The sequence below is a fragment of the Delphinus delphis genome, chromosome X, assembly GCF_949987515.2.
Source record: "Delphinus delphis chromosome X, mDelDel1.2, whole genome shotgun sequence".
NCBI lineage: Eukaryota > Metazoa > Chordata > Mammalia > Artiodactyla > Delphinidae > Delphinus > Delphinus delphis.
In genome coordinates this window covers 23,152,488-23,168,174 of record NC_082704.1, presented here as the reverse complement: position 1 = coordinate 23,168,174, position 15,687 = coordinate 23,152,488, and the positions used below count along the sequence as shown (strand labels likewise).

General features: G+C 41.7%; 1 protein-coding gene across 5 annotated transcripts in view; it reads left to right on the top strand.

Annotated features, from left to right (window-relative positions):
• Window positions 1-3,406: 3,406 nt before the first annotated feature.
• The window catches only part of XIAP (X-linked inhibitor of apoptosis), a 45,081-nt gene continuing 32,800 nt past the window's right edge, over window positions 3,407-15,687 (top strand). Inside the window, exons 1-3 of one of the 5 annotated variants that reach the window (XM_060001946.1) lie at window positions 3,407-3,522; window positions 3,787-3,913; window positions 4,217-4,352. The gene's annotated coding sequence lies outside the window, so the exon portion shown is untranslated. Of the gene's footprint in view, window positions 3,523-3,641; window positions 3,914-4,216; window positions 4,353-8,748; window positions 8,859-15,687 lie in introns of those variants that run through there. The other 4 variants (XM_060001949.1, XM_060001947.1, XM_060001950.1 and 1 more) reach the window with 4 other exon arrangements.

Here is a 15,687-nt window from a genome sequence, read left to right as displayed (position 1 = left end):
TACACAAAAATTCACCAATTTTGATGTCTTTTTTAAAATGTACGCTGATATGACAGCTGTCACAATCTAACAAAATTGTTTCCAATGAAGTTAAAAACAACTAAGTGCTACTGGAGCCATCTTACGGGAAAAAAGAACAAACCTTTTGGCCAACCCAATAAATAATACTGCTATAAACACAGGGGTGCATGTATCTTTTCAAATTAGTGGTTTTGTTTCTTCTGGATATATCTCCAGGAGTGGAATTGCTGGATTATATGGTAGTTGTGTTTTTCAGATTTTTATTTTCTTTGTTTTTCTGGGGGGGGGGTTGTTTTTTTGGGGGGGGGCGGGTTTGGCCACACCCTGCAGCTTGCAGGATATTAGTTCCCTTACCAGGAAGTGAACCCAGGCCGCCACAGTGAAAGTGCTGAGTCCTAACCACTGGACCGCCAGGGAGTTCCTTATTTTTAGTTTTTTAAGGAGACTCCATACTATTTTCCATAGTGGCTGCACCAATATACATTCTCAACAACAGTGTACAAGGGTTCCCTTTTCTCTACATCCTCTCCAAAATTTGTTATTTGTAGATTTTTTGATCATAATCATTCTGACCAGTGTGAGGTGATAACTCATTGTGGTTTTGATTTGTGTTTCTCTAATAATTAGCAATGCTGAGTATCTTTTCAGGTGCCTGTTAGCCATCTGTATGTCAAGAAATTGTAAATTAAAAAAATTTTTTAATAAATGAATTTATTTATTTATGGCTGAGTTGGGTCTTCATTGCTGTGCGTGGGCTTTCTCTAGTTGCGGCAAGTGGAGGCTACTATTCATTATGGTGTGTGGGCTTCTCGTTGTGGTGGCTTCTCTTTGTTGCGGAGCACAGGCTCTAGGTGTGTGGGCTTCAGTTGTGGCACGTGGACTCTAGAGCACAGGCTCACTAGTTGTGGCACACAGGCTTAATTGCTCCACAGCATGTGGGAATCTTCCTGGACCAGGGCACGAACCTGTGTCCTCTGCATTGGCAGGCAGATTCTTTTTTTTTTTTTTTTTTTTTTTCCGGTACGCAGGTCTCTCACCTTTGTGGCCTCTCCCACTGTGGAGCACAGGCTCTGGATGCGCAGGCCCAGCGGCCATGGCTCACGGGCCCAGTGGCTCCGCGGCATACGGGATCCTCCCAGACTGGGGCACGAACCCATGTCCCCTGCATTGGCAGGTGGACTCTCAACCACTGCGCTACCAGGGAAGCCCTGGCAGGCAGATTCTTAACCACTGCACCACCAGGGAAGTCCCTTAAAAAAATTTTAATATTTATTTATTTATTTTATTCTTGGCTGCGTTGGTCTTCATTGCAGCATGCAGGATCTTCATTGCGGTGTGTGGGCTCCAGAGTGCGTGGGCTCTGTAGTTGTGGCAGTCTCTCTAGTTGTGGTTTGCATGCTCAGTAGTTGTGGCACGTGGGCTTAGTTGCCCTGCAACATGTGGGATCCTTGGTTCCCTGACCAAGGATTGAACCCACGTCCCCTGCAATGGAAGGCAGATTCTTAAACACTGGACCACCAGGGAGGTCCTGAGAAATTGTAATTTTAAATGTGGTGGTTATGATAGGTCTTACTGAGAAAGTGACAACTAAACAAAGACTTGAAGGGGGTGAAGGACAGCCATGGAGATATCTGGGGGAAGTGTTTCAGGCAGAATAAAGAGCAAGTACAAAGACCCTGAGGCAGGAAAGCTAAAAGGACAAGGGAATAGAGCAGTAGGAATATGAGGACATAAAGGTAAGAAGGATCCTGATTGCATAGGGCTTTTGTATTTGTTATCTACTGTCTGATAACAAATTGTCCTAAAATTTAGCTTTTTAAAACAATACACAGGGGCTTCCCTTCTGCCGTTGTGGTTAAGAATCCACCTGCCAATGCAGGGGACATGGGTTTGAGCCCTGGTCTGGGAAGATCCCACATGCCACGGAGCAACTAAGCCCATGCGCCACAACTACAGAGCCTGCATTCTAGAGCCCACGTGCCACAACTACTGAAGCCCATGTGCCTAGAGCCCATGCTCCGCAACAAGAAGCCTGCACACCGCAACGAAGAGTAGCCCCCGCTCGCTGCAACTAGAGAAAGCCCGCACGCAGCAACGAAGACCCAACGCAGCCAAAAATAAATAAATATATATATTAAATAAATAATAAAACAATACACAGGAATTCAAGTGGCTTGGCTGGGAGGCTGTGGCTCTGAAGTCTTATCCTGAAGAATCCTCTTACAAGGTGGTTCACTCACATTGTTGGCAAGTTGGTGTTTGTTTTGGGTGGGGGAGGAGGAGATGAGAAGAAAGGGAGGACTCAGTCTTTTGGCACGTGCTCTCCAAATGCTGTTTGAGTATCCTTATGACATGACAGCTGGCTTCCTCCAGAGCAACCAGTCCAAGAGACAGCAAGGCAGAAACCACAATGCCTTTTATGACCTAGCCTTCATGACACACTGTCACTCCCACCATATTTTCTTGGTTAAACAGATCAGCCCTGGTTCATTGTATAAGAGAAGTACCCAAGGGTGTGAAGAGCAAGAGATAAGGATTGTTGGAAATCATCTTGGTGGCTGGCTACCACAGCCTTTGTAAGCCATTATAAGTCTGTGGCTTTTACTTTGAGGGGATTTGAGCAGAGAAATGACAATGATCTGACTTATCAGGATAATAATTTCATGAAGGTCAGCATCATTTGAGGATCCAGGTGATACTTGATCTTCCCCTCGACCTGAAACATTTTCATTCAGAACCTCTCAACTCACTACACTAGCCTGTAAGGGAGCCCAAGTTTCTGAAACACAATTCATCTGTCAGTCTGATTCATCTGTCGGTTCCTACAGCATATTTGAAATAAATCCAGGATATGATCAGCATTTTATGTACACAGATTTCCTTTGTTTTCCTTCCTTCTGCTTTCTTTCTTCCCTATTCATTTTCCCTTCATCTCCCAATCCCTTTCCCGCTCCCACTGACTGTCTTCCTTTTTCCTTTCACCTTCCCTCCTTGGATACAGGTCATATTCTAATCTCAGTTCTCTCGTTTATTAGCTGCGTGCTATTGGGGCAGTTAGCCTCTCTGAGCCTCAAATTTCCTCTGTTAAAATGGGTTTCATATGAGAGTGCCTACCTTAGAGGGTTGTCAAAATTACAACAAAGAACACGCCGACCACAGTGCCTGGTCTCTAGCAAGAACTCAACATGTTCGCTCTCTTCTCTGTCTTTTCATCCTTTTACTTCTATTCCCCGACTCCTCCACCACGGAGCTCAGCAGGTAAAAACCGTGGGAAAAATCACCTCAAGGCTGAAAGAGGAAACGTTTGAGCTGGGGGCGGGGACTGCGAGGTGCCCACTGCGCATGCGCACCCGCTCCGTGAGGTTCTGGTTTCCAGCTAGGGGGTGGGGTGCAGGGGCAAACAGGGCTTCGTTTGTCCCGGTTACCCCTTTCCGGCCCGGGGAAGTGGCCGGACCTCGGCGGAGTCCCGGGCGGGCTCAGCGCTAAGCTAGGGCTGGAAGGGTAAGTTCGAAAATGGCGGAGGGGGAAGAAGGAGGGGCTTTACTGGGCGGGAGGCTGGCCTAGCGGCCGGGCAGAGGCCAGGAGGCCGTGAGGGGCCCAGCGGCGCGGCGGGGGCCGGAGACAGACGGGCCGCCCAGCGTGCCTTGTCTCTTCGAGGCCTTGGCGTGGACGCACTTCGGATTCCCCAACTCGGGGTCCCTCCGGGGAGTGGGCGGGCTGGTGGGTGCGAGTGAGGGAGACGAAGGGACTTCCGTTTCCTTCCAGGCTGGGGCCTGGCCGCCGAGAGGAGTTGGCATTTCCATATTGGGGCTCGGGCCGCCCCTCCTCCAGGACCCTCCCCTCAGCACTGCTCCGGGCGCCGCGGGCGATCCAGGCCGGCTCTCCAGGCGAGGTGGGTACTGCCCGTACGGGCTTCCTCCTCCTCCCCTTTCCTTCTCTCCTCTCCCCTCCCTCCCCTCGGGCCCCGCGCTGCGGGGGAGGGCGGGAAGGCAGCCCCTACCCTGCGCAGGTGGCCGGCCCGGGTTCTGGGGCCCAGGTTCCCGGGACTGCGGAAGAAAGGCATGGGTGGCTTCAGGCCGCCCGGGTGCCTCCGTAAACCCCGTGACGCCTAAGGTAAATCGAGTCAAAGAACTTTTTTTTTTTTAAATGATCAAAGGGGACTTCCCCCCCCCCCCCATTCTGACGCCTGTGGCAGGTACGGAGCTGGGTGGAGTGTGTCTGGCGAGGGCGTGTGAACCGAAAGAATAAGAGCCAAAGACCTTCCGGAAGAGGAAATTAGCTAGTAATTTTTTCCAACCTTTGCTGCCCTTGTCACCTCCCCAGCATATTCTGTGAGTACAACAAAATTCATTCTAACTTTCAGTTTCATTATTTTAACTCCATAATACCCTTGTTTTCTAATCGGGAGGAGGGGGAGTGGTTATTGCTGACACTAAGCAACAGCCCTGTCCACCTCCAAAAAAAGAAAAACGTCAAATCAAAACTTCATAAAAACGTATCAGATTTTCATAATCCACTACTTTGCTTTCAAATATAACTACGTCACTACTTATGTCACAGATGTACTACCTTGATAGTTAATGACACATAGAAATTTACTCTTGTAAGATTGGAGGTTGCTATTAGTGTTTCTTTCTTCTCCTTTTTTACTTAACATTTGTTATATCCAGTTCAAGAGAACACTGTTACAGACGGCCATCTTAGAATTACAGCATTTTAGAGTTGGAAGGGATCTTAGTCCAAGCATGATATTTTACAAAAGCAGAAACCAAGGCACAGGAATATTTCATGGCTTGCCTAAGGCTACTCCATTACTTAGATTAGAACCCAGGTTGCCTGGCTCCTTGCTCACTGCTCTTTCTGCACAACTGCTCCACGTAGCCTCCAAGCAAGAAAATTAAATGTATTCAGTGCACATTTGTGAAGCATGTACAGCTTTGTGCCATACAACTGTTCTACCTTCTTTCAGTATATTTAACATGCTTATGAAGCCAGAAGAAAGTGGCAGTAGTTTAGGTTAAAAAGATTTATATGTGCACACACATCTACTTGTATATGCTCAGATAACTTCTTGAAGGATGCACAAAAAAAATGTTAACAGTGGTTATTTATGGAGGGTGGGGGGGCGTGGGAAGCTTTTTACTTTGCACCTCAGATGTGACCTAATGTACTGTTTGAATTTCTTACCGTAAACAAAGTATTGATTTTATAACTAAAAACAAGTGTTAAAGTTTGCACACATACGTATATCAGTATAAGCAAGTATCAGTGGTATGTGTATATATATTTATATACATATATGTATTTATGTATCAGTGATTTGTATTGTAAAATCCAGAGTGGTTCACGTCAGCCCAACTGGCAAAGCAGGCCTGATTATTGGATGCTCATATTTCCTCTGTGGTTTGCTCCTATTGCCCCTAATGTGAGAAGGTAACAATATTATATTAGTCTTTATATATTTTTAGAAAATGTGCTAAGCTTTTAATTATTGAATTATGTAGCAGATTATAGCATTCAGGATATCAAATTTGGCACAATGAAAAAATTCTGAATGTAGAATCTTTGTGGGTAAGAATCATTAAAAATAAATTTAAGATCGTAAAGGTCCCTGGTGATTAGTAGTTCAGCTCTTTTGTTTTTATGAACAGGTTAAGACACAAAAAGTGAATTGCCCAAGGTTATATATCTGATTATTAACAGAGCTTGGACTAGAGTCTAGGTCCTAGTCCGGTGCCCATTGTACTACACCTGTCATTTTATTGCTTTCTGGTGCATTCGATGACTCCAACGAGGGGGACAAAGTAATGCTGACTAAAGGTTAGTTAGGCCCATTTCAATAGATAAGAATTATTGTAATTAATGTCTCAGTTAACTTGTATAGTGCTTGAAATATTTTAGTAACGTAAATGTTCTCCTTATATTTGGTTGTAAGCATTAACTTGTTTAGTAAATCGTTTGTTTATATTATAAAGTCTTAGAGACTCCAAATATGAACTAATGATATTTCACTGTTTTTGTTTGGCCTCATATTTAAGTCTGGTAGCTGATGCTTACAGACAAAAAAAAGTGCTATGATTTATTTAAAAAATAAGAAACTACTTACTGAGCACCTACTATATCTGCCAGGTATTGTACTATGTGGTAGAATTCAAAAGATGAATAAGGCAAAATAGATGCCCTTGTTTTTTTGAGGATGGGAGATTATCATGAGCTGTCAGTTCTCAAGGTTTGTCTCTGGTCTAATCTGGTAATAGTATTACATATTACAGAATGTAATCTGTAGCACTGTTTAAGGTCATTGTGTGAGTAGATCTGAGGAGATAAACACAGTAGTGGTAAAATAAGTTGACATTGAATTGAATAAATATTATTTTCATGTCTTAGAGGTCATGTGGTACAGTGGAAAGAACACTAGGTTGAAAGCCTGAGTTCTTGTGTTGGCTTTGTTTCCGATTAGCTGTGGGATTGTGAGCAAATCACTCAACCTCGTTGCCTCCATGTTTCTTTTTTCTTTTTCATAAATTTTTAAGTATATTTATTCCACTTAATTCAAAACATGAAAAGAGCATTTGGAATATTATATATTATAAATGTATCTACCATAAGAATTTGAGGCCAAACTTAAGAGTTATATGTTTTATTTACTTTGTGTATACTTAATAGGTTGTCCTTTGTGTGATAAAAGCATATTTATGTCCATTTTGTATGACTTGGTGTGGACTTTTATTATTTTTAATTATGGTATAGTTGTAGTTCTGCTATTTAATACGTTTTGAGATTTGATTTGGTGTGATTGGTACCCAGTCTTTGTTATGGATACATGTGATTCACTATTATGATCTGCTTCTATAATGTATTTTCAAGGATATGGGTTGTGGTAACAAGTGAGGTTTACCTGCGTAGACTGGGAGTAGCTTGAACTCAGATGGTCAGACAGAAGTTGAACTGAGTAAGTTAAGGCTGATTTCTTAAACTGGGCAAAGGTTGTGCCGTTGTGTATTCCCTGGCATATCTATAAATACTTATATATGGTTTGAACTTTTATGCTTATTCCTGTAATAATTTTGTTGACCTCAAAACACAGGCTTCTCAGCATATATTGCTATGTGATATACTTTTGTATGGCTCCACCTAATTTTTTAAGCCTTGAAAGGGCACAGAGCCTAACATTTTCTACCTCACTGGACTACCCTTTCTGCCGGTAATAATTTCCTATACTTATATTGGTCAGAATCACGGGGTTTGCTTTTTTTACTGTCATTTACAGGCCACATGATCTTCGATGAGTAACAACCAGTCAGAAAACCAGTTTCCTCATATTTCAAATAGGGGTATGATGTATTGTGTAGGTTGAATTAGCTACCATATATGAAAAAATTCTAAATTGTGAAGCACATTACATATTTTAGTTATTATCAGAGGTAACATGGTAAAAGAGGATGGGCTGTGGAATCACACAAGCTCATGTTTAAATTTTGACCTTGTTAAAACAAATAGGATTAGAAACTTAGTTTCAATTCAGCATGTTTTAGATTAGAGAAAATACATGTAGCTAAAATGATGGGGTGAAAGGAAATGAAAATTAGTTTATAGATAGTGTTTAGAACACGTGAGCATTCATTAAATATGTTGTACTGTTTTAATTTGCCTTATAGTCACTTGTGGCAGTTTCCTTTACTTTGTTGTCATTTTTTAACTTAAGCCCAATGGAAGACAAACCTACTAAATGTTTGCTTATAGACAACAGAGTGTCTTTTAGATAGGACAAAATATTTTTACTGGGGAAAAAGAAAAGATGTTGGCTTTTATCAAGCACTTGTTTCAGCACTTGCTTGAGATCCCAACATGATCATGGAAGAGAATACTTAATTCTGAGAAAGATCTACAGTAGGTAGTACCCATTCACCAAATCATCCATCAAAAGAACCTCAGAATAGCACTTGTGGAACCATCTGATTTTTTTCAGTACTGCATCCTAATCACTCTGTCAGAATAAGTTATCTGGATGAGTATCAAACAGAATAAGTTCCAGATTCTATGGCCTTAGTCAATTCATTTAACTTCCTTATGCTTTAGTTTTCTTATCTTTAAATGAAAGAGTGATTTCTATTATCCTGTTCATTACAAATATAAGTAAATTATGTTGAACAAGTTTTGCTTGTGGATGTCTACGAAATATAATGATTTTGCTTTTCTGTGTACTTGATTCTGAGCTGCCCTTTTGTAAAAATTATTTTAGGGAAATTTTTTTTGGCCAAGGATAAGGGGAGACTCCTTTCTTACCAGTCCCCCAGATTAATTTATTATTATTTTATAAATTTATTTATTTATTTTTGGCTGCGTTGGGTCTTCATTGCTATGCGCGGGCATTCTCTAGTTGTGGCTAGAGGGGGCTACTCCTCATTGTGGTGTGTGACCTTCTCATTGCAGTGGCTTCTCTTGTTGCGGAGCACAGGCTCTAGGCACATGGGCTTCAGTAGTTGTGACACGCGGGCTCTAGAGCACAGGCTCAGTAGTTGTGCACGGGCTTAGTTGCTCTGCGGCATGTGGGATCTTCCTGGAACAGGGATTGAACCCATGTCACCTGCATTGGCAAGCGGATTCTTAACTACTGCGCCACCAGGGAAGTCCAGTTTATTTATTTATTTATTTATTTATTTATTTATTTATTTATTTATTTTGCGGTACGCGGGCCTCTCACTGTTGTGGCCTCTCCCGTTGCAGAGCACAGGCTCCGGACGCGCAGGCTCAGTGGCCATGGCTCACCGGCGCAGCCGCTCTGGGGCATGTGGGATCCTCCCGGACCGGGGCACGAACCCGTGTCCCCTGCATCGGTAGGCGGACTCTCAACCACTGTGCCACCAGGGAAGCCCCTATTTTTTTTAAGGCATTGAGTGAACAAGTTTAGAACTCTAGCGATAGGCATCGCTCAGAACATTTTTCAATGAAATCTTTTATTTTCAACTCAAGTTAACAATAAGCAGTCAGGTATTATTATTACCTGTGTTTCTCAGCCCTCTCTGCTAATGATTTACTGCCACCCAGGCAGTGAACCAGAAGACATGTGTTCATGGCCAACCACTGTGGACATGACCTGGTTACTGCTTTTATCTCTGGGAGTTGACCTGTATCCTCTTTTTTTTTTTTTTTTTCTTTTTTTGCGGTATGTGGGCCTCTCACTGTCGTGGCCTCTCCCGTTGTGGAGCACAGGCTCCGGACACGCAGGCTCAACGGCCATGGCTCACGGGCCTAGCCGCTCCGCAGCATGTGGGATCCTCCCAGACCGGGGCACGAATCCGTGTCCCCTGCATCGGCAGGCAGACTCTCAACCACTGCGCCACCAGGGAAGCCCTCTTTTTTTTTTTTAACCTGATGTTTGACAGTAATATGACAAAGTATCAAGTTGGCATAAATTCTCAGGATAGGCAAAAAGATAAGGACCTAAGAGTATATTCTTCCCTCTCCTTGTAATAAGTTATAAAAATTATCTTCTGTGAAGGAAGAGCGAAAACCTTGCAATAGCAGGCCCCACTATTGATAGCTTACTGGGCCAGTTTATTCACAGATGAAGGAAGCATTGTCACATGGCAAATAGCCAAATAACACCCCCAGCCTGCTGGGCAGAATTATATAAGACACCTTGACTAATCAAGAGTCCAACTGCTTTTTTCTTTTGATTAGAATCTAATATATTTGCTGGATAAAATTTAGAAAATTAAGAAAACCACAACAAAGAAAATGAAAACCAATAATCCCAGTGCACAGAGATAATAACCACAGTAGAATTTTGATGTGTAATTTAGCCTAAGTCTTTCTGTATCGGTATTTTTTATAATTGGGATCATACTGACCAATACTGGTTTATAACCAGCTCATTTCACCTAATACAACATCATGAACACGTATCTGTGTTCTTTAGTATTCTTCTATAACCTGTAGTATACACATTACCAAAGTGGTGTTCTCTTTTGTTAGAATTGAGTTTTGTTTTATAAATAGCACTGTATTGAACATCCTTATATATACTGATCATTTCCTTAGCGTTAATGCTTAGTACTAGAATGGCTGGTTCAGAAACTAATCATATATTTTAAGACTTTTAGAATATATTGTCAGATTGCTTTCTAGAAAAGGTGTACCACTTTTTAGTTCCACCAGCAAGAGTGCCTATTGTCCCATACCTTCACTGCTGGATTTTTATTGTTGGTAGTGATGGCAGTCTCTGCCAAACAGGACAAAAATGGTATCTTTTAAAGTTTTATTTCTTTGATTACTAATGATATTTAACATTTTTGCATACGTTTGTTGGCCATTAGTATTTGCCATTTGTAAATTTGTCTATTTTCTATAGAGATGTTCATCATAGATTAATAAGTGCTTTCAAGCTTTTTCTTAAAACTATTCTCAGTCAGAAACAAGATAGATTAAAAATAGATGGTGACAGGATACACTCCTGTTTGAGACCACTTAATATTGATGTTAAAAGCAAATAAACAGAAGGATATTCATTCCAACATTCTTTATAATAGCAAAAAATTGTTAGCTTTATAAATGTCCAGCAATGAAGGTGCATAACTGTATATATATATAAAATATGTTAACATTTGTGGGGTTTTTAAAATTTGTTTTATTTTTCGCTGCATTCGGTCTTCGTTGCTGCGCACGGACTTTCTCTAGTTGCAGCGAGCGGGTGGCTTCTCTTGTTGCAGAGCACGGACTCTAGGCGCGCGGGCTTCAGTAGTTGTGGCTCGCAGGCTCTACAGCACAGGCTCAGTAGTTGTGGCGCACGGGCTTAGTTGCTCCGTGGCATGCGGGATCTTCCTGGGCCAGGGCTAGAACCCATGTTCCCTGCATTGGCAGGCTGATTCTTAACCACTGTACCACCAGGGAAGTCCAACATTTGTGTTTTTTAAAACCTATCTCTGGAGGAATGCAGAAGAAACTGGTAAGAGTGACTGTTTCTAGGAAGGGAGCCAGAGGTTTAAGGGGTGGAATGGATGCAGCTTTTGTACCTCTTGAATTATTTGATCATGTGTGTATCTTCTCTTTTTAAAAATATACATCTGCTTCCCTGGTGGCACAGTGGTTAAGAATCTGCCTGCCAATGCAGGGGACACGGGTTCGATCCTTGGTGCGGGAAGATCCCACATGCCGCGGAGCAACTAAGCCCGTGCGCCACAACTTCTGAGCCTGCGCTCTAGAGCTCATGAGCCACAGCTACTGAGCCCACGTGCCACAACTACTGAAGCCCGCACGCCTAGAGCCCGTGCTCCACAACAAGAGAAGCCACTGCAATGAGAAGGCCACACACCACAACGAAGCGTAGCCCCCACTCACCACAACCAGAGAACAGCCCGTGTGCAGTGAAGGCCCAACGCAGCCAAAAATAAAATAAAATAATGTAAATAAATTTATAAAAATATACATCTAAAATTAATGTTCAGCAATATGGAATTGGTGAGGTTATGATAAATACAGTCAGGTACTAGTGATCCATTTAAAGTAATGTTCTAATCTAGATAAAAATTGATGTGGAGAGATGCTTATGATATATTATTAAATAGAAAAAAGCAAATTATAAAAATACCATATACTATAAATCCCCTTTAGAAATATTTATAACGTGCATGTGTTACATGCACACAGAAAAGGTTCTTAAAGGATAAACATATTAAAGTATTCACAGCCTGGATAGTAGGATTCTTTTTTCCTCTCTCTTTTAAAAAGGAAAACAGTTGTTTGTATTAAATATTGGGTTGATATCCATCATGAGATTTTGTTTTTCTGCCTGTTCTGATTTTAGCAAAGGTTTTAATCTAGACTCTGAATAGGCATAAATAGTATTAATCTGTGTTATGGATCTACAGTTTGGGTTATATAGATGGTTTGTTTTTAAATCAAAGACTTGATTAACGAGCACTGTAAATTGTCTTTAAGTTCTGAACAGTTTTCAGTAAAATAGAGGAGGGGATACTAGTGATCTTGAGCCTTTTTATTATCTTGAGTGAATTCTTGAGCCCAAACCCGTGTATTCTTCATGCAAAACATTCTTTTGGGGAACACATTCCCGCAATTTGTGGAAAAAGATGAGAGAAAAAAAAAAACGAAGAAAAAGATGAGGGAATACCTTACTGTGGGTCCATTCTGAGAGAACTGTACCTGTGGAGTTAATTATTATAAATAATTTGGCAGATATTGGAGGTCTGGGCTCAAATTTAAGTGTTACTATGACTTTCTAATTTAAGTATAGAACATGTAATTGATACTCCCTTTGTGGATTCTCAGTATGGCCTTTCAGGTGTTTACAGAAGTAGGCTTCATGATCAAGCATATATTGTAGGCAGCAGTATTAATAAGTTGATGTTATTGACTGAGCTTATGGGCTAAGTGCTCATTAATGCCATTCAGTTATTTGAATGGCTCTAGTGCTTAATTTTAGGGAGAGAACTTTTGATTTGATTGAATGTAATTAACCTCAAAAATGTTTTATTGACCATTTAACTTAAGGTTAAATGAAAATATGCTTCATAGTTTGAAGAACCTAGTAGTATAAATGAACAATTTGACTAAAAGTTGAATTTTTAATTTTATTTATTTATTTATTTTGGCTGCATTGGGTCTTTGTTGCTGTGCACGGGTTTCTTATTGCGGTGGCTTCTCTTGTTGCGGAGCACAGGCTCTAGGCACAATTGCTTCAGTAGTTGTGGCTCGTGGGCTCTAGAGCTCAGGCTCAGGAGTTGTGGCACACGGGCTTAGTTGCTCCGCTGCATGTGGGATCTTCCCAGACCAGGGATCGAACCCGTGTCCCCTGCATTGGCAGGCGGATTCTTAACCACTGCACCACCAGGGAAGTCCTAAAAGTTGAATTTTTATGTAAATATATCATAGTATAAAAGCTGAATTTAAAAAATCATATATATACACATATATATGTATATACCCTTTTTGTTTAGGGCATGTCTTTTTTTTTTTTGCAGTACGCGGGCCTCTCACTGTTGTGGCCTCTCCCGTTCTCAGTGGCCATGGCTCATGGGCCCAGCCACTCCACGGCATGTGGGATCTTCCCGGACCGGGGCACAAACCCGTGTCCCCTGCATCGGCAGCCAGACTCTCAACCACTGCGCCACCAGGGAAGCCCAAGGGCATGTCATTTTTAAAATACAGCTTTTTTATACTATGTCACATCTACGTAGATACATTTCTTAGATACTACAGCTTTGTAAATCAAAATGCTATTTCTAAGCAGGGAGCTAACACTTTAAGATCATTAAAAGAGGGATTGAGGGACTACCCTGGTGGTCCAGTGATAAAGAATCTGCCCTCCAATGCATGGGACGTGGGTTTGATCCCTAGTCAGGGAGCTAAGATCCCACATGCCACAGAGCAACTAAGCCCGCCACGCCACAACTACTGAGCTCGTGCATCTCAACTAAGAGAGCCTGCGTGCCACAAGCTACAGAGCCCATGCGCTCTGGAACCCCCACGCTACAACTACAGAGCCCACGCGCCCTGGAGCCTGTGTGCCACAACTAGTGAAAAGAAAACCCGCACGCCACAACTAGAGAAAGCCATGCACCGCAACAAAGAGCCCATGCACCGCAATGAAAGATCCCACGTGCCACAACTAAGACCCAACACAGCCAAAAATAAATTTAAAAAATAATAGGTAAATTTTTTTTTTTAAAAAAAGAGGGATTGACCTCCACTGCACTGGGTCAAGGAGAATGTTGCTCGTTTGACAAGATCTCTATGCTGGATCCTCTATAGGGGAAAAAAGCAACTGATGAGAAAAATCTTACAATATTTCTACGTATAATGAGCAAAGAGAGAATATTAAGATGAATTTTAAATTATGATGGTGTTTTGGGTTAGCACATATAAGATTTTTATGATGTTACTATGAAAAGTTTTACAAATCTTATATTTTTGAAATGTGATTTTAGTATAGGTTTTTATCACTGAGTTGTACTGTTTGCTTGGTATGCATATATTTCTAGTTCGGTCACATTTCCTGGGCACAATGGCATATTACCAATTTTTAGTCCTCACAGTGATCTCAAGAGTCCAGTGGAGGTGGTGGGTGGGATGTGGGATAGTGACAGCAGTGACCTAATAGAGGTGCTCCAACATTCATTCTTTTGCCCAATGTTGATGAAGCACTACTGTGTGTCACGCATTGCTTTAGGCATTGGGAATACAAATGTGATAAGACAGAGCCCTTGTTATAAAGGACCTTCCTTCAAACAATGTACATATAGGTATACCTACAAACATACACACATGCAGAAATTATTCAGTCTTGTTCTAGTACAGCTTGGCTCCTCAGCTATTTTTCTTCATTTCTTTCTTCCTTTCTTTCTTTCTTCCTTTTTCTCTCTCTCTTTCTTTCTTTCTCTCTTCCTTTCCCTCTTCCTTTCTTTTACCCTCTCTCTCTCTTTCTCTTTCCGCGCTGTGCAGCATGCGGGATCTTAGTTCCCCGACCAGGGATTGAACCCGTGCCCCCTGCAGTGGAAGCATGGAGTCTTAACCACTGGACCACCAGGGAAGCCCCCTCAGCAAATTATTTAGAGGATATAGTGAGGGCACAAAGAGTAGTCATTCTACTAGGGTTTTGAATGGACGAATCAGGAAAGACGTCATAGATGAGATTCTGAAAACATGTTTTCTGAGTTTTCAACAGATGCCCTTATTTAATTACATAATGTGTTTCAGTTAGCATGGTAGTACTGCAGTGGGAGCTAATAGGGTTATATTGTTTGCTTAATTTTTGTCATATTTCTAACATCGTTGTATTGGGTTGGCCAAAAAGTTCTTTCAGGTTTTTCCGTATGCTGTTACGGAAAAACCCAAATGAACTTTTTGGCCAACCCAATATTAGTTTCTTAGGGCTGCCATAATAAAGTACCGCAAACTGAGTGACTTAAAACAACAGAAATTCAGGGACTTCCCTGGTGGTCCAGTGGTTAAAACCATGCTTCCACTGCAGGAGGCCTGGGTTTGATGCCTGGTCAGGGAACTAAGATCCCACATGCCACACGGCACAGCCAAAAAAAGAAAAAAATAAGAAATTAATTTTCTCACAGTTCTGGTAGCTAGACATCCAAAATCAAGGTGTTGGCAGGGCCATGCTGTCTCTGAAGATGCTGGGGAGAACCTGTTCCATGACTTTCTCTTAGCTTCTGGTGTTGCCATTGATCCTTGGTGTTCCTTGGTTCATCAATACATCATCACTGCAGTCTCTGCCTCTGTCTTCACATGGCCATCTTCCCTGTGTTTCTTCTCCTTTTCCTACAAGAATATCAGTCATATTGGATGAGGGCATTCTAATGACCTTGTCTGAACTTGATTATATCTGCAAGGACCCTATATCCAAATAAGGTCACATTCCTAACCAGTGGTGGACTTCAACATAGTTTTGAGGGGGCACAGTTCAACCCATAACAATCATTTAATTCCCTTTTAATGTGCCACGTCAATATAGTTACTTAAGAAATGCTTTTTCATGATGAGAAATTAGCAAAGCCCTTGGTTGCAGGGATGATAAGTATTTTTAGTTCATTAAATGAGTCTATAGTGACTGAATGAATTTCTTCCAGAGACCATAAGGGTGAAACACAGACAGGTTGTAGAGATCTATGAGCTCAATAGAAAAAGACTAGAGGT